This window comes from Geotrypetes seraphini, chromosome 8, assembly GCF_902459505.1.
Source record: "Geotrypetes seraphini chromosome 8, aGeoSer1.1, whole genome shotgun sequence".
NCBI classification, from domain to species: domain Eukaryota; kingdom Metazoa; phylum Chordata; class Amphibia; order Gymnophiona; family Dermophiidae; genus Geotrypetes; species Geotrypetes seraphini.
This window is the reverse complement of record NC_047091.1, coordinates 116,847,841-116,871,979: the sequence shown is the minus strand read 5'-3', so window position 1 is coordinate 116,871,979 and position 24,139 is coordinate 116,847,841. Positions and strand designations below refer to the sequence as shown.

Sequence of the window (24,139 nt, the reverse complement as noted above, 5' to 3'; positions counted from 1 at the left end):
GTGAGGATGAAGTAAAAGAAAAAAGAAAGGTAAAGAAGGAGAAAGAGAAAGAGGGAGAAAAAGAGAGGGGTAGAAGTGTCTACGAGGCAGAATGAACATATGAATCCAAGAACGACCAAGGTGATTTATTTCGCATCAATTTTGTAGAGAAACGAGATATCATGTTTTTTTCATATGCATATGATTCGAATTTATGGTACATGCTCAAAGAGTTCCACCAAAAGGTGTAGTCTAGTAATGTAGATGATTTCCAATTTTTTAAAATGTGCATAAGAGCTGTCACAAACATGGTGTCAATGAGTTTGGGAGGACAGTTTGATAGTGCGAAGCAAGGGTGTTGAGAACGAAGGATTATAATGTCCATGGAAATAGGTTCTGAACATTTGGTAATAGATTTTATGGTGTCCCAGATACGAATCCAAAAGGAATGAACCATAGTACAGTGAAGAAGCATGTGATCAAGAGTTCCAGGCTCTTTCAAACAGTTCCAACAGGTAGGATCTTGTGCTGATTAGTGCAGAAATGCCCCCTTGGCCACAAAATAAAAAAATACGTGCACGCACTACCCATGCACTAAAAAATTTGAAACTTACTGTGATATGCCTCAAAGCACCCTTTGGTAAGCTCTTTTTAAGCTGCAGTATGCATGTATTTGTCCTTACCACAGTTTAGTAAATTATGGGCTAGATTCACAAAGCAAACCAATCGGTTTGTGACCCCTTTGCAACCAGATTTCCCTCTGGCCTGATTCACTAACCTCTCCTGCGATCTGCTTCCAATCCACGCATGCAAAGTAGACATGGATGCGATTCACCAAATAAATTTTTGAAACCGACTGGGCTGGCCAATCAACCCAAGAAGTGACTACTGGAGACCAGTCGCAAACGTCTTTCCGACTCTCTAGCTCCATTGAAGCCCTGCTCTCTGCCCTTTTCTCTGCACGCCCTGCTCTCTGCTGTCCCGATGCTCTTTCCCAGATTTCTCCTGCCTGCTCTCTCCCGAATTGCCGCCCTGCTCGTCCACAGATCTCTCCTGCCTGCCGCCATGAATCTCTCCTGCCCGCGGGTTTAAAACGGGTTAAAATCACGGGCTCGCTGGGCTACAAAAAAAGTAAAAGTTAAAAAAAAAATTGCGGTTAGAGGGGTCTTAGACGCATGCGCAAGCCATCTACAAGCAAAGAAGATGGTCTGCGCATGCATCAGGATTGCTCTTCTGCAATCCCCGTGGTTGATTGGGGGCGTGCCTCCAATCAGCCTAATTAGCATAAGGACACGTTGTGAATAGGGAGCCTGGACATGGATCGGACCGGCAAGGTAAGGTGGGCTTAGTGAATGTAGTATTGCCAATCTGTAATCCATTCTGAGCTCTTTGGAGAGAACGGGATAGAAAACAAATTAATTAATCAAATTAAAATGACACCTCTGTGTTTTATGACAGTGTTCTTGTGTGTACCTTGAGGCTCAAAGTTAAAGGTTTTCAATAAATTTACATTTATAATTTGGTGGCAAGAGGTTCTTAGTGGGCCATTCTGTCATCCTTACTTAATGTGGGCATGCCACTGAGACAGCCCTGGCTTTCAGACCCATCCATGGGTCACTGCTCCCATTGTTGACTTGTCTGTTTGCCGACGCGGCCAGCGTTTCACGGGAATTTTAAACATCCGCTGCGTCAGGGCCACCAGGACATTCAAAATCACAGGCTCAATCAGTCCTGGTGGCCCTGACGCAGCGGATGTTTAAAATTCCCGCGAAACGCTGGCCGCGTCGGCAAACAGACAAGTCAACAACGAGATAAGTCTTTTTGGTCTACTTTTTTTCAAATCCTGGCTATCACATATACACAGAATCCCTTAAAAGTTGTAAGGTTTTTAGCTTTATTGAATTGCTGTAGAAAAGTTTTAAAAAATTTAAATACCGGCCAATGATTGGAGCAGGAGCTGTATAACTACGCGGATCATCTCAGTTTGTGATTCACTGCTGTGCGTAGGCTCCGATTCTGAGGCCATAGCCTTTCAAGTCTGTTGGGCTAACAATACTGATGTGTATTGTCCAGTATTAGCAGTATCCTATACTATTTTTTTGCTTCAATTGCAACCATTTATAATTTTGTGATTTTTGTAAGATCATATTTCCATAGCAATTGTGAAAAATCAAGCAATTTACCATTAGAAATAATATCATCTAAAGTACGTATACCTGCCTTCATTCAATCTTTCCAGATGACCTTATATCCGCCAATTTTAATCTTGGAGTTTAGCCATATGGTCTGATATGTTGATTGAAGTATTGAAATAGGTGTTAAATCATTAACATATCTTAATGTTTTCCATGTATCTACTAATATTCTGTGATCTTTATATATTCTAGGCATTTTGATACTAAGGACATGACTTAATCTCAAAGGAAACATGAGCTGCCATTCTAGCGTCAACCAATCTGAAAATTCTTTCATGAGCTCAGGGAGGATCCAGTACATACCTTGACGCATAATATAGGCTTGATGGTACCTATAAAAGTTGGGAAAATTTACCCCACCCTCCGCAATTGGTTTTTGTAAAGATACCATAGCAATTCTTGAAGATTTTCCGAGCCAAATAAATTTTGTTAGAATACAATTTTATTTCTTATAAAAAGACCCCTGAAAATAAATTGATAACATACTCATTTGATAATACACCACAGGCAAAATCATCATTTTAACAGACTGAACTCTTCCTCACCAAGACAAATGCAAAGGGTTCCATTGCTCACAAATCTCTGTAACCTTTGTCAATAAATATTTTTCATTTACCTTCATCGTTTCTTCTATTGTATTATGAATCCAAATTCCTAAATATTTAATGCCTTTATCCTTCCATATAAAGGAAAATTAATCAAATAATCCTTTTTGACAATGAATATTTAATGGAAGAATCTCTGATTTATCCCAATTTATTTTATATCCTGATATTTTCCCAAATTTATTTATTAATTCCAATAAATGTGGAATGGTAGATTCCGGATTCCTCAAATGAAGCAAAATATCGTCCGCTTATGCAGAAACTTTATATTCCCGACCTGAATAAGGAATACCCTGAATCTCCCTTGATTATTGTATAGCTAATAAAAGGGGTTCCAATACAATATCAAACAATAAAGGAGACAACGGACAACCTTGTCTAACTCCCCTCTTCAGATTAAAACATTTTGAAAAATTATTATTAATATACAATTTAGCAGAAGGGGACCTATACAAGGCTTGAATCATTTGTATAAATCCCAAACCAATTCCAAACCATTCCATTGCATGGTACATAAAGGTCCATTCCACACGATCAAAGGCTTTTTCTGCATCAAATGACACAGAGAAGGCTGGATCTTTTAGAGTTTTTGATAAATTTAACACATGAAACGCTAGTCTGGTGTTATTAGAAGAATGCCTTTGTGCAACAAACCCTGTCTGGTGCATTCCAATGATATATGGGAGAGCTTTGGCCAATCTCAAGGCTAGAATCTTTGCCAACAATTTTCCATCCACATTAATCAATGAAATAGGCCTGTAGTTTGAGACCAAAGTAGGATCTTTATTTGGCTTGGGCAAAACAATAGTTAAAGATTCTGCCATAGTACCTGTGACACAACCATTAATTAGTTGATCTTGATATAAATTTAATAATTGGGGTAATAATACAGTTTGAAATGATTTATAAAACTCAACAGTAAATCCATCACCACCTGGAGCGAATCCAACTCTAAGGGATTTCAATGCAGTCTGCTTTCTTGGTATGCAAATCTCTCTCATGCATGTTCATTGTGGATATCCTGAAAACCTGGCCTGCCAGTAGATCTCGAAGACAGGACTTGGACAGCCCTGTGTTAGGGGATTGCTGAGTGTTTGGAGGGAGAAAGAGGGGATCTGCCAGGATGCTGAGTTTTTCAGGGAGGAGGGAGTATCTTTCAGGATAGACATCCCACATCATGCCAGCATTTGTAATTGCCTTAGGAAGCCTGGATTAGAAATCACAGGCTGAAACAATGGCTCCTTCATGCATGAATTGATTTATCAATTTACCTATCAATCTATTAATTAATTATGAAGTGTTTCTCCCAAGGCAGTATACAGTACAGTTTGACATTAAATATGATCCAGTTCTGCTTGTTGCAGTTTTCTGGGTCTCACCACTTCTGGGTAAGTAGAACTGACATTTCAACCATCGTGCTGTGGCTTTCTTCAGGGTATGATGTGAGGTCTGCAGTTTGTCTTTATATGGTGGATCCTCAAACCTGATTGGCTGGGACTTGAGGCGAATGATGCAGGAAAGTCTGTTGGTCACCAATTTGAATTTTGGTGGGAAAATTAATGGGTAGAACATCTTTAAACTCACCAGAAAATTTTCCATTCTACGGGAAAAAGAGACCAATGGACTTATCCACCAAAATTCAAATTATAACCAATAGACTTTCCTGCCTCATTCACCTCAAGCCCAGCCAATCAGGTTTGAGGATCCTCTCTCTTGAGCTCGACCTGGAAAACTACAACAAGCATTATGCCAGTTATGGAAGCCTAGAAAACTTGATACAATGCTGTTAGATGTTTTGTATTTCTGATACTGTAAGACAGTCATATAACAAAAATGTGACAAATGGGAACAGAATAGATATGATACTATAATAGTATGGAAGAACATTCATATAACCTGAATATGATATAATGTCAGCACAATACTAGTGAAACACCTAATAATCACACATTAGAACATTCAAATAGCATAGACTTTTAAAGAGGCAGCTGAAGGGGCAAGATGGGTAGAACGAAGTCATTGTGATAAATAGATGATATTTGTTAAAACAGGACTAGATTAGCCTGCCCTGAACTCAGATACAGTTACCAACTCTAGGAGAGTGATTTCATGCATTAAAATACCTCTTCTAAAATTACTCTACAAGATATATATGCTACAGTACATGCAGCAGCAAGATGGTGCATACTTTTACATAATACATGTGTAGTCATAAGAATATCCATCGAGCCCAATAGCCTGTTCTCATGGTGGCCAATCCAGGTCACTAGTACCTACCAAAAACCCAAAGAGTAGCAACATTCCATTCTACCGATCCAGGGCAAGCAGTGACTTCCCCCATGTCTTTCTCAATAACTGACTATGGACTTTTCCTCCAGGAAATTGTCCAAACCTTTCTTAAAACCAGCTACACTATCCGCTCTTACCACATTCTCTGGCAATGCGTTCCAGAGCTTAACTATTCTTTGAGTGAAAAAATATTTCCTCCTGTTGGTTTTAAAAGTATTTCCCTGTAACTTCATCGAGTATCCCCTAGTCTTTGTAATTTTTGACAGAGTGAAAAATTGATCCACTTGTACCCGTTCTACTCCACTCAGGATTTTGTAGACTTCAATCATATCTCTCCTCAGCCGTCTCTTTTCCAAGCTGAAGAGCCCTAACCTTTGTAGCCTTTCCTTATCATCTTGGTCGCGCTTCTTTGAACCTTTTCTAGTGCCGCTGTGTCTTGAGATAAGAAGACCAGAACTGAATGCAATACTCCAGGTGAGGTTGTACCATGGAGCGATACAGAGGCATTATAGCATTCTTAGTCTTGTTAACCATCCATTTTTAAAATAATTCCTAGCATCTTGTTGGGGCAGAGCATGTATGGAGTCAGAAATATATGCGTAAGTTATAAAATATTCACCTACATCAGTGAATATCTCAGCCAGTCAGATTTCCAGAATATCCACAATGAATATTCATGAAGAGAGATTTGCATGCACTCCCTCTACTGTATGCAGATATCTCTCATGAATATTCATTGTGGATATCCTGGAAACCTGACTGGCTGGGAAACCTCCAGGACAGATTCAAGAAATCTCTGACCTCCACATATACTTCAGCTGCATACCTTTGCACATGCTCTTGAGCCACAATTTTAGCCTTTATGATACAGCCTTTATGATACTATTTCCTGGACATGTAGGCCTCCATGTACATGTTTAAAATAGTTCATTATTAGCGCTTATGTGGCCTGTTATAAAATGACCCTCTTTGTGGATTTTATTTTTATTTTTTTGGTGCTCTTTAGTCCTTCATTATCCACATTAACCTTTCACAAGCCTAAGCCACAGAGGACCACTCAAGTGATTTGTTGTAAGCAGCAAAGCAACTAGTTTTAGGCCACTGGCACCATGTTAGCGGAATGAAGGACAGGGCCTAGTCAGGGACTACACTTCTTTCATTTTATTCATATTTTATAAAACAGAAGTAGAGAAAACCTTCGATATCAGCATTCTCCATTGGCATTTTTGACTTTTGTTCCAGCTGTGAAGGGAGATGTGTAAAGTTTTTCAAGCTCATGGTTTCTGACAATGCTCTCAGGGGCACCACATGCAGTACCACTGCTCTGAGGGAAAGGCGGTTCTCCTTTAACCCTGCACACACTGTCATACCTCTCCTTTTTAAAGCTACAGATAAGATGGCAGCTCCCCCTTACAGAGCTGCATAGTTGCCCAGTTCCAGGAGAGAGAATTTGCTAGTTCTGGTTTTGAACTGATGTCCCAGAGCAGGGTGGGAGTTGTAGTCCCCGATCCAACTCGCTGAAATTCATGCCGCAGGTCCCATAAAGCAATAGGATGTGGTTATTAGAAATCCAGGGCTGGCTTACAATCTCCCTCTTGTCACTGGGTAACCTGGCAGCTCTGCACTTCCAAAGGGCAGCTGACCCAGAGCAGGACAGCGGATACAGAAATGCCAGGTGACACTAGTTGAATTCCATGATATCTCATTTAATGTGCCCAGTCTCGCTGCAGGCGCAGTACTGGAGACCCCGGTTGAAGTCTGACTTTCCCCTTTCAGTTCACCATGTCACATTTTAAGCATTAATTATTTTAATTTGTTTACTTTAGCATGCATTCCAAAGGAAAAACAGTTATTTCATGAGAGCTATCAGGTGTATCTGTCTGCACAAGCCAAAAAGCAGCTCATCAACAACCAGTAGGTGTGATAATTTATTAAAACAGCAATTGTAAACAAAGGTGGCATTTTAAATGTCCAGTCAATTAAAACATTATACCGTGCATACACATGAGTAGGGTTTAGTGGTGATGTTTAATAATAATAACATATAGGTGTGTTTTCTTTTAGTGGTATGCAATGATTTCAGGAAGTTGATTTTGAGTAGCCTTAAGAATTTTTCTCTCCTATGGCAGAGTTTATCAACCCAGTCCTTGGGACACTCCCACCAGCCTGGTTTTCAAAATATCTACAGTGAACATGCATGAGATAGATTTACACACACTGTATGCAAATCTCTTCCATAAATATTCATTGTGGATATCCAGAAAACTGGACTGACCAGGTTAAGATCCCCTGCCCTAAGGTAATCATTCTGTAGTGTGTAGCACACATTTTGTGAGCACAGGGTGTGGGCCTGTCCTTTGACTTTTTTCTGGTTTTCTTTTCAGCCTTTTTGTCTTCTCAATAAGTCTTGAGTAAACTTTTTTGTTTTAGGTTTGGTTTCTATCCTACATGTCTCTATCCATTTAAGTTTTGTCTATGATTTATTCAGTTTCTTTGATGTACTGTACGAGAGGCCGCTGAAAAGTTCTCAACCCAACCAAGAAGAGAATGATGTAGAGCCATGAAACGCCACACTTTACTTGACACTTTTCCATATCAAGTGTGGAATAACTTGTAAGTTTCTTGGCTCCACGTCATTCTCTTCTTGGTTGGGCTGAGAACATTTCAGCGGCTCCTCGCATATGACCTTTTTATTTTAGGAGGGACCTATATCCCAGATAAAGTATCAGATTTACTCTTGATGCAGGCACAGAGCTACTGAAACATGTTGGGAGCATGATGGAATGTTTTAATTGACTGGACATTTAGCACTCTACCATTGTTTATGGTTGTGTTTTAATAAATTATCTGTTATTGGCAAGTTGTTTTTTTGTTTTTTTTTTGCTTGTACTAACCTCTTGTTGCAGTTTTGCCTCTTTTTTTTTGACTATGGGGTCCTTTTATTAAGGTGCGCTAACCAATTTAGCATGCGATAAAGATTAGCGTGCTAAATGCTAAGGCATCCATTATATTTAGCGGGTGCTAAATCGGTTGGCGCACCTTAATAAAAGGACCCCTATATGTGCAGTCTACCTAAGTGACCCTTTGACTATACACTATGTACATCTTCTAATCCATATAGATGGTGATATGTTGTCTCTGATGGCATGTGCTGAACATTTCCCAGTGTAAACAGGAGGGAGCATTACAGAAAGCACTTTAATTTAAAAGGTAAGTTTATTGTGAGCTTCTATACCGTTAACTAATGTCTGGGGAGTCAATTCAGAGCGGTTTGCATGAGCGTCTGTAAAAGGTGTTATAATACAGAGTTACAAAGAGCTTCTGCGAGGTGTTACAATACATGGGCTCTATACAGAGTTACAGGAGCTTCTGTAGCAGTGTTACAATACAGAGTTATTAAGACTGGCATAATTATGGCCTAGTCAATCATTCTACTTATGTTATCAGCACATCGATCATCCTACTTATTTGCAAATGTTCATACCAAATCAGTTGTCCAACACATCTAATATTAGGTTTTCTATTGCAGCTAAGTACACTATCTCCCTCTTTTACTAAGGTGCACTAATCGAATTAGCACACGCTAAACGCTAACTCATCCATAGACTAACATGTATGCATTAGAGTTTAGTGCGTGCTAATCGATTAGCACACCTTAGTAAAAGAGGGCCTATATTTACACACCTCCTAAGGAGTTTGGCCTATTCAACTAAATATAGTCTATATACATGTATCTATATCGTGTTTTATGTTTATCTTTGAAGTATGATATTCCTCAGAGTCTAATTTTCTGGGCTTCAGCCCTTTGTTTATTTATATTCTTTTGGTGTTTTTCCTATCAAGTTCCTGATTGTGGGAGGGAGAGGGGAATAGCCAACTGTCTCCTCTATGTTGTTTGTTGTTGTTTTTTTTATTATTTTGAAAATTTCTAAAGAAAATATATAGGTTTACACCTGAAAATGAAAGACAATTACATTGCTGAAAAATTCAAGGAAAACAAATTTTTGTTCAAGTAATTTAAATATCGATGCTTGTCTGAGACCACTATAAAGAAAATAATTTGTCTTAATTCTTTTATTCATTTAAAATAATAACTGATTTTTTAAAAAAAATTATGGTCAGTCTTCCTACACCCAACTCTGCCTGTGTTCATCACTCCTGCCCTGTAGCACCCCTGCTGTTCTAGTACTGAGACCCCCTACACACACACAGCTCTACCAGTGTACCTTATTACTGCCCTGCAGCACCCTTGATATTCCAGTACCAAGACCCCTGCATACACATAGCTCTACCAGTGCACTTTATTCCTGCCCACACTTCTCTACCAGTGCACCTTATTCCTTCCATGCAGCACCCTTGATATTCTAGTACCAATACTCCTCGCACGTAGACAGTTTTGCAAGTGCACCTGACTCCTTGCCCTGTAACAAACCTGCTATTCCACTACTGAGGCCCAATGCACACAGCTCTATGTGTTCTGTGAGTTTAAAAACAATTTCTATAAATGAACACATTTTTAACTCGGTTTGGTTTGATTTCTGCCACCTCTTGCTAAGATGAGACATGAGAAAGAGGCTATTTTTATTTTTGTTTAAGAAAAGGCAGCCTATGAATCTTTTACATAAATAAGTGAAAATCCATGTGGCAGAAATTTTCTGCAGTTAATGGTAATAAATGTAAACTTATTAAAAGTAGCAGGATCTTTTTGTGGCTTTTCTTTCTGAAAATCTGAACGTGCATCTGGTTTTCCCTTGGATGTGGCTCTGGGTTACACGGTTCACACTGACTCGTTCTATAAATACACTATATAATGAGGAAGCAATGTCAAAATGCACCAAAAGCTTTGTAATCTAGCAGCTGCTCTGCTCCCTGGTCACAGGGAGAAACGGTTTGCGCTGGAAAGCCTCAGGAATTACATGTTTCCTTCTCGGGGAGAGCAGAAGTAGAAGAAGCAGTTAACAACATCCCACTCCACCATTCCTCAGTCCGGGAGCAGCTCAAGGCAATCTGCCTGAGGTGAGGGATGAGCTGCCCCCCTCCCCCTTGAGCATCCAAAATGGGGGTGGTACAAGGGCTGCCCCTACAATTAAGCTTTCCGCTTTCACCCTTCTTCCCCCCCATCGGCATTTTTCCTATTCCACCCTCCCCCCAGCATCTACCTTCATTGTGACATAAAATTTGCCAGGCGGCGGTAGTGATTCACAGAGTTACCCTGCTGCCATCCCGGCATCTTCTCTCCTTTGCGACCCACCCTATCTGACATCTTCCTGTTTCCACTGGGACGGGCCACAGTGGAGAGAAGATGCCAGGACCGGCAGCTGGGTAATTCTGTGACTTGCTACCACCGCCCGGCAACTTTTATGACAAATTGATGGTAGATGCGGAAGGCAGGAGGGTGGGTTGGGATTGGACAAATGTCAATTGGGGGTGAGAAAAGGGTGAAGGCATTAGATGCTAGGAAGGGGAGCAGCAGAAAGAGCTGATCAGCAGGTAGGCTGGCCAGCAGCAAGGTACAGCTCCTTCAGCAGTACCACCTGAGGCCACCGCCTCAGTTGGCCTCATTATAGAGCCACCCCTGCCTTAGGCTCTCAGCTATTATACAGTAAAAGTGTCACAGGAGCGCTTGGGTATTCTATGAAGTCAAACCCATTTGGCTGGCAACCCAGTGATCTTTCATCACATCACATAATGGTAGTGTTCCAGGGGTACTCCTTTCCAAAGTACTTTCTATATTCACATTGTTCTGATCACACCATCCCCTGAAAAGATAGGAAAGAAGCAGAGAGAAGTGAGCATTCTGACTCCCTGATGGGAGTCAGCTTCCCTCTCTTCAATTCCTCTGATTGGGTGGCCTTTTCACCTATGTTCATCTGGAATAGCAAAGCCAACAGAGGTTGGTGGCTGCTTGCCCTTGAAAGCTCATTCCTTGATAACTTGGTTTAGTCTAGAACCAGGGGTGGGGAACCTCAATCTTCAACCCAGTCAGGTTTTCAGGATTTTTCCATTGAATATGCATGAGATTTATTTGCATACAATGGAAGCAGACCATATGACGAAACAACGGGCTCAATATTCAGTGCTAGATAGAAGGCCGGGAATAGCTTCCAGCTGCCTAAATGGCATATAGCTGGCTATCCACCGATATTCAGAGGGGGATAAACAGCTATGTCATGCTAAGTATCTCTGTTTCCGTCAATATTCAGCAGCTTGCCAGCCAAGCTCAGTGGCCAAAGACAACTACCTGAAAGGGTGGTATATCAATGACCATTGAGACTTAGCTGGCTAGCTGCTGAATATTGCCATAGCTGGCTATGTCTCAGATGGCCAAAAAAAGACCAGAAATTGAAAGCTGGTCAACGGATACGGCATCGGCATTGAATTTCTGGTGTTGCTGCTGACCATGAGAGATCGCCAGCGTATGAGCCTGAATATCTTTATTCAGTGTACTCCCCAGGATAAAATGCCCACCATGGCCACTTTTCGCCCGAGATGGTTACGTCAGAGGCAAAGCAACCAGCTGGTGCATAACACACAACTTCCACCAGAACTGAATTCTTGTTGGTCCAAACCAGTGGTCCCCAACCCTGTCCTGGAGGACTCCCAGGCCAGTCGGGTTTTCAGGATAGCCCTGGCACCTCCATTATATGCAGATCTCTCTCAAGCATATTCACTAGGGCTATTCTGAAAACCTGACTGACCTGGGGGTTCTCCAGGACAGGGTTGGGAACCACTGGTCCAAACGGACCCAGGATCTTTTTTTTTTTTTTTTTCAGTTCTGCTGGAAGTTGTTTGTTACTCTCTAGCTGGTTGTTTTGCCCCTGAATAAAGTACATTGAATACAGATATTGTTTCTTCATATGGTCTGCTTCTTTTCTTCCTTCCATGTTGGATCTAGTGGTCCAGCTGCCTCGCTGTTTTCTTATAATGGTAGTGATATGTGCAAGTAGATCTCGTGTATATTCAGTGGGGAAATCTTGAAACCCAGCTTCTGTCATTGTTACCATGCACAGTGGCTTCAGAGAAGCTGTGCCACATGGGTATCAAGATTTTTATTCTTTATTGATTCCATTTTGTATAATGGCTGTTGCTGATCTCGTGGGTGTACTTGTCCAATCTGGGGATTTTTTTAAAATATTTGTTGTAATATTTCCCTGGAGTCTCAGGAGGGTGACTTCAACATTCCTTTATCTGCTTCTACAAAAAGGCAGGATGAGAAAGTGAAGTAGCTTAGATCAGTTCCCCAACCTCCCTCACCGTGTGCATATGCCCCCTTCCCCACCCCCCTCCACCCCCGCCACGTGCACATGCTTCCTTTCCCTGTACCATTTAAACTTCTCTGGCATGAGCAGCATGTCCACATCAGTGTCAGCTCACCCTTTGATGTCACTTCCTAGGTGCGGGTCACAGAAGTGAGGTCAGAGAGAGCGCCAATGCTGACATGGGCAGAACCTCGTGCTGGGGAAGTAATAAAAAGGTATGAGGGAAGGGGCAAGGAGAGGAGCAGGGGGGGCGGAGAGGAGGAGGGGTGCCACACCTGGGGCAGACCCCCCCCCACCACAAGGGCCCCTTCTTTCCCTTCCCCCAACCCCTCTCTCTTTAAGGGTTTTATGATGATGTGAGTACAATCCCAGCCTGCACCTTGTGGCTCTGGCCAAGTCACTTAACTCACCATTGTCCCAGATATCAGTTAGGTTATGAGCCTGCCAAGACAGATAAGGAAAACACGTACCTGATTACTATTCAGTATATTTTAAATTGCTTTGGGTGGATCTCTTCATGAAAAAAGCGGTAAATAAATCCCGATAAAATAAAAATAAGTAAATAAATGGATCCCTGCTAAATCCAAGCAAGCAGAGAGGATCTTCTTAGTGGTTTCCCAATGAGACGCTATTAATGGGGGGTCTTTGCTAGGACCAGCCATCATGTTGAAACTTGCCTGGTCCCATTCATTTATGTGACCTGGCCCAGCCTGTCTCCTCTCTGTTATAAGGCACTTTTTAGATTATTACCCTCTTATCTGGTAAATTGTACCAGAAATTCAGGTATGTTTATCTTCCCTACCCCAAGGGCCTGTTGTTACAAGACTTTTTTGGACAGGACATTGGAGTATCAGGCAGGGAAGATGAACTCCTGGATGGGCCCATTGATTGCTCAAGCCAATTCGTACTTTACATATAGGAAATTATTAAAAACTTACTTATTTGATAAACAAGAATGCTGATAGTTATAATGGTGTTTTTATTTTTTAATCATTTTTAACTAATGATTTTTAACCTATGTTTTTTATTGATAACAATGCATTGAAATTGTATTTTAGCTAATACTGTTGTATGTAGTATTGTATTTTTGAAATTGTATGTTCTGCTGAAATGTCTCCGTTTTTCTGTTGTGAACCACCTAGAACTGCTGGTGGGGCGGTATACAAGAAAATAAATTATTATTATTAATATTATTTTGCTAAAGTCTGCTTTAGTGGATAGGAGAGGGTTATTTTTAGGGAGGTGAACCAAGATGGCTGCTCCAGCAAGCCAGCACAGCATGCTGCCTTTCACCATGTTTAAAACCACTGTATGGACTCGGAAGCAAGAACTGAGCAGAGGCAGAGCACGGCAGGCACAGATTATTAATATGCAACCAATTGGCCGAGATGCTGCTTCTATTTTATCCATGCAGCTGGACACTAGTCTGACTGTCCTATTCATATCTTCCAGCACATCTGAAACCAACGTTTAAAACTGTTTTCCGTTCATTTACAACTTTTAAAGCCCTGTCCAAAAACTCACTGGTTGAAAAGTACTGCAGCAGAGCTCTGCTCTGTCTCAACTTTTTGAAAACCGGGGGGGGGGGGGGGGGGACAATTTTCAAAGTTTCAAAACTGAGGGAGGGGGGAAGGGATAGCACAAGAGGGTAGTGATCGCTTTGCATATCATGTTAATTTCACACAACTTTCAACAAAATGACCATACAGAGAGGATTACAATGTAAAAATGAAAATAAGTCATACTGCAATTTATACCCTCCCCTCCCTCTATTACAGTACTACTTACTGATAAAAAAAATCTGTAAAAATCCATGCTTTCAACTGCTTTTGAAAACCCCATAATCAGTCAAACATTTCAATGCCACTGCAAGCTTATTCAAACAAACAGAAACCCCAGATTTTTGGAAGAAACTCTTCTGCTTTTATCTTTTTATGGATCTTGCTACCCCACTTTCTGTCCAAAACAATCTACCTCCATCGCAATCTTTTCCCACTAAGATTAGAAATATCACTATCCAAAATCACAGAAAATGTAGCAGAAGGTTTTGAAAAAAATATTCAACCCCAGTTCTTGCCTGCCAGTACTTCTTGGGTGTTTTCTGCAGCTTTTTGTGCTGGTTTGTTTCTGTTTTAGCAGTGGTGTAGCCATGGAGGGGCTTTAAGGGCCTGGGTCCCCCCACATCAGGCTCAGTTGAAGTTTAATTTATTTGATATACCATCAGTATAAAACCAATGTTATAATCTAAGGCAGTTTACAATAAAAATTGGGGTAAGGCAGGGGTAGGTAATTTCTGTCCTCGAGAGCCAGAGCCAGGTCAGGTTTTCAGGATATCCACAATGAATATGTATGAGATGGATTTGCATGCACTGCCTCCTTGAGATGCAAATCTATCTCGGGCATATTTATTGTGGCTATCCTGAAAACCTGACCTAGCTCCGGCTCTCAAAGACCGGAATTGCCTACCCCTGGGGTAAGGGAATAAAAACACTAACTAAAAAAACCAAAATACTATTGAACAAGGTGAAGGATAAAATTAAAGTTTTTGAAAAGGGAAAAGCAAAAACTTGATGTTATGGGATAAAAAAAATAATCTTGATAAGAAAAAAAATTAACTATATATTAAAGGCCTGTGAGAAATAGAAGGCTTTTACCGTATTTTCGCGGATATAACGCGCACCATTGTAAAACGCGCACAGGGGTATAGCGCGCAGAAATCACGATGATATGTACAAAAACTTTTCTATACCGCGCTCAGGCATATAACGCGCATGCTGCCCGACTCTCCTCTGGCCACCCCGACTCTCCTTTCGCCCTCCCCGACTCTCATCTGGTTGCCCCGACTCACCCTGACTTTCGGTGCACTGCCCCGACTCTCCTCTGGTTGCCCCGACTCACCCTGACTTTCGGTGCACTGCCCCGCCTCTCCGTGCCTGTCCCCCTTGAAGTCCTGTCCCCCCTTGAAGGTCTGCCTGTCCCCCCTTGAAGTCCTGTCCCCCTTGAAGGTCTGCCTGTCCCCCTTGAAGATCTGCCTGTCCCCCCTTGAAGTCCTGTCCCCATCCTGAAAGCCTGATGCCCCCCCTCGACGTCCGATTCTCTCCCCCCTCGGCAGGACCACTCGCACCCCCACCCCGAAGGACCGCCGACTCCCCGACAATATTGGGCCAGGAGGGAGCCCAAATCCTCCTGGCCACGGCGACCCCCTAACCCCACCCCGCACTACATTACGGGCAGGAGGGATCCCAGGCCCTCCTGCCCTCGACGCAAACCCCCTCCCCCCAACGACCGCCCCCCCCCAAGAACCTCCGCCCGTCCCCCAGCCGCCCCGCGACCCCCCTGGCCGACCCCCACGACACCCCCACCCGCCTTCCCCGTACTTCGTGTAGTTGGGCCAGAAGGGAGCCCAAACCCTTCTGGCCACGGCGACCCCCTAACCCCACCCCGCACTACATTACGGGCAGGAGGGATCCCAGGCCCTCCTGCCCTCGACGCAAACCCCCCCCCCCCCAACGACCGCCCCCCCCCAAGAACCTCCGACCGACCCGCGACCCCCCTGGCCGACCCCCCCACCCCCCCTTCCCCGTACCTTTGGAAGTTGGCCGGACAGACGGGAGCCAAACCCGCCGGTCCGGCAGGCAGCCAACGAAGGAATGAGGCCGGATTGGCCCATCCGTCCTAAAGCTCCGCCTACTGGTGGGGCCTAAGGCGCGTGGGCCAATCAGAATAGGCCCTGGAGCCTTAGGTCCCACCTGGGGGCGCGGCCTGAGACACATGGTCATTTGGCCCATGTGCCTCAGGCCGCGCCCCCAGGTGGGACCTAAGGCTCCAGGGCCTATTCTGATTGGCCCACGCGCCTTAGGCCCCACCAGTAGGCGGAGCTTTAGGACGGATGGGCCAATCCGGCCTCATTCCTTCGTTGGCTGCCTGCCGGACAGGCGGGTTTGGCTCCCGTCTGTCCGGCCAACTTCCAAAGGTACGGGGAAGGGGGGTGGGGGGGTCGGCCAGGGGGGTCGCGGGTCGGTCGGAGGTTCTTGGGGGGGGACGGTCGTTGGAGGGAGGGGGGTTTGCGTCGAGGGCAGGAGGGCCTGGGATCCCTCCTGCCCGTAATGTAGTGCGGGGTGGGGTTAGGGGGTCGCCGTGGCCAGGAGGGTTTGGGCTCCCTCCTGGCCCGATATTGTTGGGGAGTCGGCGGTCCTTCGGGGTGAGGGTGCGAGTGGTCCTGCCGGGGGGGGGGATGTATCGGACGTCGGGGAGTCGGCCGGGCAAGAGGGCTTGGGCTCCCTCTTGCTCCGATCGTGGATGCGGGTGCGGGTGGGAGCGCGTGCGAGCGGTCGTTCGGGGTGGGGGTGCGAGCGGTCCTGCTGGGGGGTGAATCGGGCGTCGGGCGGGGTGGGAACTATGTTTAAAAACTTTTGTATACCGCGCTCAGGCATATAACGCGCGAAGGGTATGCGCGGTACGTAAAATCACGTATAACGCGCGCGTTATATCCGCGAAAATACGGTAATTGAGCTTTAAAAGTTTTTAAAAAAGACCTTTTCTGTATGGAGGTATAGGGGAAGGGAGTTCCAAAATTTAGGTGCCATAACTGAAAAGGCAGGGTTTGTGTGAACATCCAGAAATAACTACCTAACCCCCCTTTTTACAAAACTGTGGAAATGGTTTTTAGTGCAAGCTGACATGCTGAATGCTCTGCGCTGCTCCTGATGCTCATAGGAACTCTGACCCCCTCTTTTACTAAGGTGCGCTAACTGATTGGCGCGTGCTAATCGCTAATGCATCCATAGGCTAAAATGCACGTGTTAGTGTTTAGCTTGTGCTAATTGGCTAGTGCATCTTAGTAAAAGAGGGCCTGAGTGTCAGGAGCAGCGCAAAGCATTCAGGACACCAGCTTGCGCTAAAAACAGCTTCCACAGTTTTGTAAAAGGGGAGGTAAATGATGGAACAGTCAATAACAGTTGAGATGAAGAACGAAAGCAGTGTTCTCCCTAGAAATTTTTTCCAGCCGGGTGGCATGAAAAAGTAGCTGGGTGGAGTGGGCGAGACGGGAAATTTGGTGGTGGGGAAAATTAAGGACTCCTTTTACAAAGATGCGTGAGCGCCTTAATGCGCGGAATAGCGTGCGCTAAATTGCCGGGCATGTAGCCGCTACCGCCTCTTAAGCAGGCGGTAGTTTTTTAGATAGCATACGCTAATCCGGTGTGTGTGCTAAAAACACTAGCGCACCTTTGTAAAAGGAGCCCTAAATGTGTACTATTTTTATTAATTATTATTTTTCAATGCTCACTATGACTTCCTTTTTTTAAAGTTTGACACTTGTGCCAGAATATTTTTACTAAATTTAAGAAGTATCCAATTCTAGAAGTGAATAATTAGATATTCACCCTCTTTCAAATGGTATAGAGATTTAAAAAAGGGAAGTGCGTTAATGAAATCATCAGGTTCAATCTAGCCATTTATTTCTGCTTGAATTTAAACAACTAAAAAAAAAAGATAAATATAGCTCATCCAGTCATACAAGAAACGTCTCTACAGCACCTCTAATAATATTTTGATCACTAGATTCCTTCCTGAGGTCTCACTGAGGATATGAAATATATGCGATCCCCACTTCCAAACCTCTTCCACATAATTTATGGAGAGGTGTTACTGAGCCTTGAAGGAGACCTGTGTGATCGCACTACAGCAAAATAAAAAAGTAGCAGATAAAAATCAAAGTGAGAGCTAGGCAAAACAGTTTAGGTAAAAATGCAGGTAATAATTAACAATGTATTAAAAATATTTTATTTTTATTTGCTTATAATGTCATTTGAAAGCTGTTTGATGTTAATACAGCTTTAATTTAATTCATTATAGTGTGTGTGTGTGATGGGGGGAACAACACCTACATCAACAGTCAAGTTAGCATAGGGTCATTAAATCCAGTGGCGTACCTAGTATATATGACAGCCAGTGCTTATCATTTTTTAATAACCCCTTCTTCTATATGAAAATAGTTATTTTTAGTAATAATCCATGAGTTACACAACAAGGGTGCACCTAGGAAAAGGCAGCATCTTAAACACTGCAGTGAGCACTAGAACACCAACACATACATTATAAAACTAAACAAGGCAGATCCTGCACAGTCAATTGATCCTGTACAGTCATTGCTAACAGAAAGCCATGTCCTTTTCATACGCACAGAACACAGATACACCCTCGCCCAATATGGAATAATCACAAACTAAAAATAGAAATATGTAGACAAAAGTTAAACTGAAACGCCAAAAAACCAGACTCTGCATACAATGCAACACCACAGAAACAGTGACACGTACCCTAATACTGTACAAAATATAAAGACAGTAGATGTAAATTTGAAAAAACTGCTACATAACAATCACCACTTTACAAATTAACAAATATAAATAAAACAGGGAAGAGAGAAATAAGAAAATACCATTTTATTGGACTAATCCATTTTTCAATTAGTAGTAATTAGCTTTCAGAGGCCAAATCTTTCTTCAAGACAGTACAGTATACTGCTGTTATGGTATCTTGTCCTGACCTGAGGAAAGGGGTTTAGTCCCCAAAAAACTGCCTTATTTCTATTTCCTATTGATAAACTTTAATCAATACAGTTACAATACTATTTGATTCTACGTAAAGCAACAACAATTTTTTTCCACCTTTTGTCGTTTCTGCTTTAATCATCTTCTCTTCACTCTCTTCTTTCTATTCAGCGTTTGTCCTCGCTCCCTTCCATGCAACATCTGTCCTCTCTCTTTGCCCCTTCCACCCAGCCTCTGCCCTCTCTCTCTCCCCCTTGCATCCACTGTCCACCCTCTCTGCCCTTTCCATCCAGTGTCCGCCCTCTCTCTATTCCATATGGCATCTTCCCTCTTTCTATGTCCCTTCAATAAACTGTATATCCTTTGCCTTTTCTCTCCTTTGTACTCTGTGCCCTTTGTACTCTGTGCCCTTTGTACTCTGTGCCTTTGTACTCCTGTGCCCTTTCTCTCCATTTCAGCTTCACCCCCTCTCCATTTTTTTTGTTTCCACCACTTCCCCTATGCTCTGGCACCTCTATCCCCTTCTCTCCCCCCATGCCCTGGCATCTCACTCCTCTCCTTCCATCTCCCCCTTCCACTCTATTATCTGGCATCTCTTCTTCTTCCTTTCTCTCCTTCCTTCCTTTCACCTGGTCTGGCATCTGTCTCCTCCCCCTCCCCCCATATGCCCTGACATATCTCTCCCCTCCATGGTCTGGTAACTCCTTTCCTTTCCCTCCCTCCTATGGTCTTGGCATCTCTTTCCTCTCCTCTCCCTTCTCTGGTCTTCCTTCTCCCCTCTCTCTCCCCAATTGGGTGCAGCAGCAGCACTTCTCTTCCTCTCCTCCTCCCCAATTGGGTGCTGCTGCAGCAATTCTCTTCCCATCCCTCCCCTCATGCCCTGGAATCTCTCTCCTCTCTTATGTCTCCCTCTGCTTCCTTGCTCTGGCACCTTTCATTCCTTTCCCTCTGGTCTGGCATTTGTCTCCTTAGTTTCCCTCCCCTCCCCCATGCCCTGGCATCTCTCTCCGCTCCCCCACCCCCTCCATTATCTTGCATCTCCACTCCTTCCTTTTTCTCCCTCCTTCCTTCCTTTCCCCTGGTCTGGCATCTGTCTCCTTCTACACCCCCCCTAGTCTGGTATCTCCTTTCCCTCCCTTCTATGGTCTTGGCATCTCTTTCCTCTCTTCTCCTTTCCTTTCCCTGGTCTTCCTCCCCCCCCCCCAATTGGGTGCAGCAGGAGCATTTCTCTCCCCCCTAATTGGGTGCAGCAGTAACAGCATTTCTCTCCCCCCCATCACTTCTCCCCCCCCCCCCGCCTCGGTCGGCAGATTCGCTACAGGCTAAGGCAGGAGATAGGTCAGCAACGGAGGTAAGCTTACAACTTGGAGCTCTTCCTTACTTCGGGCCTTCCTCGCTGCCGGGTCCTGCCTTCATGGAAACAGAAAGTAGGCAGGACCCGGCAGCGAGGAAGGCCCGAAGCTAGCAAGAACACCAAGTTGTAAGCTTTCCTCCCTGCCCTATCTCCCGCCTTAGCCTGTAGCGAATCTATTTCTTGGACCTTCTTCATTTCTCTTAGGTATCTTCTCCCTCCGTTAGCCAGCAGCAGTTACTGAAGCACGCAGCTGCGAGCTTCCGCCTCTCCTCTTTCTGATTGGTTTCGCTTTGTGCAGGAGCGTCTTGTACGATAAGCTGCAGAACAAAAGTAAACACGACGTCGGGGTTCTTCCTGTTTGTGCACTGGGTCATAATGAGCCTGCAGCCCCTGCCTCCAACTGCAACTGTAAAAATCGACCAGCAGTAGGAAAATTGTTTAAAAAAGTAAAGCTGAAAACCCTTTTCTGGCGCTTAAAAAAAAAAAAAAAAAAGTCAGGCGGAGGCGAATTTGCAGCCAAGATGACAGCCGGGCGCTCACCTAATCTAGCCGGGCGGGGCGCCCGGCTGAAAGGCGCTAGGGAGAACACTGGAAAGGTTCTCTGGGGAGAATATTGAACTAAATTTAAAAAAAAAAAAAAGAGGGAAGACCATTGTAAAGAATTTGAAAAGAATATTGTATTTAAATGGAATCCGATAAGAAACAGGAAGAATGTGCTCAGGTCCTCTCCAATCCTGAACAGCAGAAGTCAGCAGGTTGCTCCGGCCTCTGACACCCAGCACTTCCACACAGACTGTTGAAAATGTGAACTGAATGTGTGCAAAAGTGCTGGGTGTCAGAGGCCGGAGCAGCCTGCTGACTTCTGCTGTTCATAGGGTTACCATACGCCCAGGAAAACCCAAACGTGTCCCCTTTTTAGAGGCCTGTCCAGATAGGGTTTAAACAAAAAAAATAATAATAATAATTGTGTGAATCTGTCTGGGTTTGGCAAGGCTGACTTACAAGGAGTCCAGTGGCTCTCTTCCCTCTTACCTCCTCATTATTACAGTTCAGTTTTCTTCGGGCCGCTGGCAGCTCAGCAAGGTGAGCCTGCTGCCGTCAGCCTGTCCCAGAAGCTGCTTCTCTGCAGTGACTTCCTGTTCCCGCATAGACAGGACTTGCAGAAAAGCGGCTTCCGGGGCAGGCCAGCGGCAGCAGGCTCACCTCGAGCTGCCGGTGGCCTGAAGAAAATTGAATTGTAACACCGTGGAGATTAGAGGGGAGAGAGCTATCGGATTCTGAGTAAATCTGCCCTGCCAAACTGCATGTAAGGTGCTGATGTTTAGTTTCAAAATTAGTTTCTGGAGGATGGGGTGATGGCTTGGGTGGGGGGTCAAGTGTCTTCTTTTTTTTTTTTTTCATTTCAAAATTTGATAACCCCAGCTGCTCAGGTAGTGTGGACTAGGCTCCAGCAGGGAAACTCTTCGGTTGGCAGGGTTTGCGCATCCCTACCAGCAAAGGAATGATCCGTGGGGGTGGGGATCGGCAGTAGCAGCATTAGTATGAGGGGCAGCAATGGCAACAGCAGCAGTGGGGGGTGGTGTCAACAACAACAACAGCTGTAGGGGGAAAGGGGGGACTGAGAGGAAATGCTTGCCTCCTCTCCAGTCTACTTCTGGTTATGCCCATAGGAACATAAGAAAGCCATGCAGCATCAGACTAGAGAATGACACAGGGACAAATTTGTCCCCGTCCCCATGAGTTTTGTCGCTGCCCCTGCCCCATTCCTGTAAGCTCTGCCTTAACCGCACAAACCTCAAACACTTATGATTTTAAAGTGTTTGAGGTTTGTGCAGATGAGGATGGAGCTTGCAGGAATGGGGCAGGGACAGGAAAAGAACTCGCAGAGATGGAAAAATGAGTTCCTGTGGGGACAGAGAAAAATTTGTCCCTGTGTCATTCTCTACATCAGACCAATATCCTGTGTCTGACAGTAGCCAGTCGAGATCACAAGTACCTTCTAGATCAGGGGTGTCCAACCTGCGGCCCCGTGAAGTATTTTGTGTGGCCCTGGTCGAGGGCGATGCAGTGTTTTCCTCTGCTGCCCCCAGGTGTTTACCGTCTTGCCGGCTCCCTCCTCTGTCTTGCTGCAGCATCTGCGCATTTGTGCGGCCCAAGAAAAAATTTTTTCAGCTAATGCAGCCCAGGGAAGCCAAAAGGTTGGACACCCCTGTTTTAGATTCTCAAAAGTAGAACTGTTTCCTATAACTCGTTTCCAGGAACAAGCAATGGCTTTCCCAGTCTACCTGGCCCTCCAGGAGTACGTCCAAGCCTCTTTTGAATCCTGCTGTACTGGTCACACTGACTACATCCTCTAGCACAGTGGTTCTTAACCTTGTTGGAGGTACTGAACCCCACCAGTTTCATATGCGTGTTCACCGAACCCTTCTTTATTGGAAAAATAAAATATGATTTTTACAAATTCAAAACATAGGTATACAGTGAGGGAAAAAATAATATCAATTTTGAAAACAAAAAAGTTCTCCTATATTTCGAATAATAATGCAATTAGGACGCTGACTCCCATCACATTCCGACCACTTTCGTATTTTGCTCGACATAGTTAGTAAGGGATTAAAATATTAAAATAGGTATCACACGACGTACCATCACAACAGTTACAATTCGACTACTGTGCGCATCAAATCCCCTGTAGCACAGATAGGCCAAGCGATGTTGCGTGATCACCTGCAGCCAATTATGGACATCATCACGAATCATAAGCGCTTCGGTCACGTTCAATCATCTATCAGTTAAATCACAAATTTTGATCAGGAATTGATTGATGTATATAAGGCGTTAGTTACAGATTGATAGATCAAGAAACCGAGTACACGATCAGTCTTGATCAAAATCACTGAATAACTGATAAATGATTGAACGTGACCGAAGCGCTATATGAGTCGGAGGTGTGTTTTGACCTCCGCCGAACCCGCGAGACTGACTCACCGAACCCCTGGGGTTCGGTCGAACCCAGGTTAAGAACCACTGCTCTAGCAACAGATTTCACAGTTTAATTATGTGCAGTGGGCGTGATAGGCCGTGCTGCCCCGATTCTGAGGGAGACACTCAATACCACCACTTTAAGGAGATGCTGTTTTTAATTCAGAAAGATTTAATTGTTCAACAATGTAAGGAGCTGCAGGGTGTTAACTGCAGGAGAAAAAAAAAAAAAAAAAAAAAGCAAAGCGTGGAAACATTATACACCTCAGGGGATTTCACTGTCTCCCAGGGCACCTTGTAATTAGAGCCTCAAATAGGAAGTTTAGACGCTTTTGCTTTGATATAAATGACCCAGAAATATGCACTAATAAATATTTTCTGATAACATTTCCCTGTAAATGCAGTGCTGCCCAGACACTGCACTTTTTCTTCCAACTGAGAGATGATGGCAGTTCCAGCATGTGTGAGGGTGAAAGGAATGGCTAACTGCCTAACCAGGCCGTCTCGCAGGTCCCTATGCAAGGTGTCTTAACAGTAAGCAATGTTGTTAGTCTCAGTTTAGAGGTAGCCAGCATGCTAGAAATATGGAGGCAAACTTTGTCACGTGTCATACTCCACTTCCTAAGTATATTAATGGGAATTCCTAATCATGCTGACATCATGGTGCAGAGCTGTACTCTCTGGGGAAGAGAAAAGGGGTAATTTTAACACATTTTATCTGCTACTGATTTTTCTGTTACCTTATGATAATGAAACATGAGGATTCGATTAGTGTATGTCATGGAAGAGGGCAGGAGGTGAGAGGGAAGAATTTTTGTTTTTCCCCCAAATCTTTTTTATTGAAATTTTTCAGAATACAATCCAAACAAAAGCAGCATCACTTTCCAAACAACCCACCCAGTCCCTCCCTCAAATCCCTCCA

The 24,139-nt window shown here is 44.0% G+C and overlaps 1 protein-coding gene across 6 annotated transcripts in view; it reads left to right on the top strand.

Moving 5' to 3' along the window:
* Positions 1 to 24,139, top strand: part of MEF2B (myocyte enhancer factor 2B) — a 111,014-nt gene that overhangs the window by 40,145 nt on the left and 46,730 nt on the right. For 5 of the 6 annotated variants that reach the window (XM_033953933.1, XM_033953932.1, XM_033953936.1 and 2 more), the window contains exon 2: positions 8,190 to 8,278. The gene's annotated coding sequence lies outside the window, so the exon portion shown is untranslated. Of the gene's footprint in view, positions 1 to 8,189; positions 8,279 to 12,480; positions 12,543 to 24,139 lie in introns of those variants that run through there. The other variant, XM_033953934.1, reaches the window with a different exon arrangement.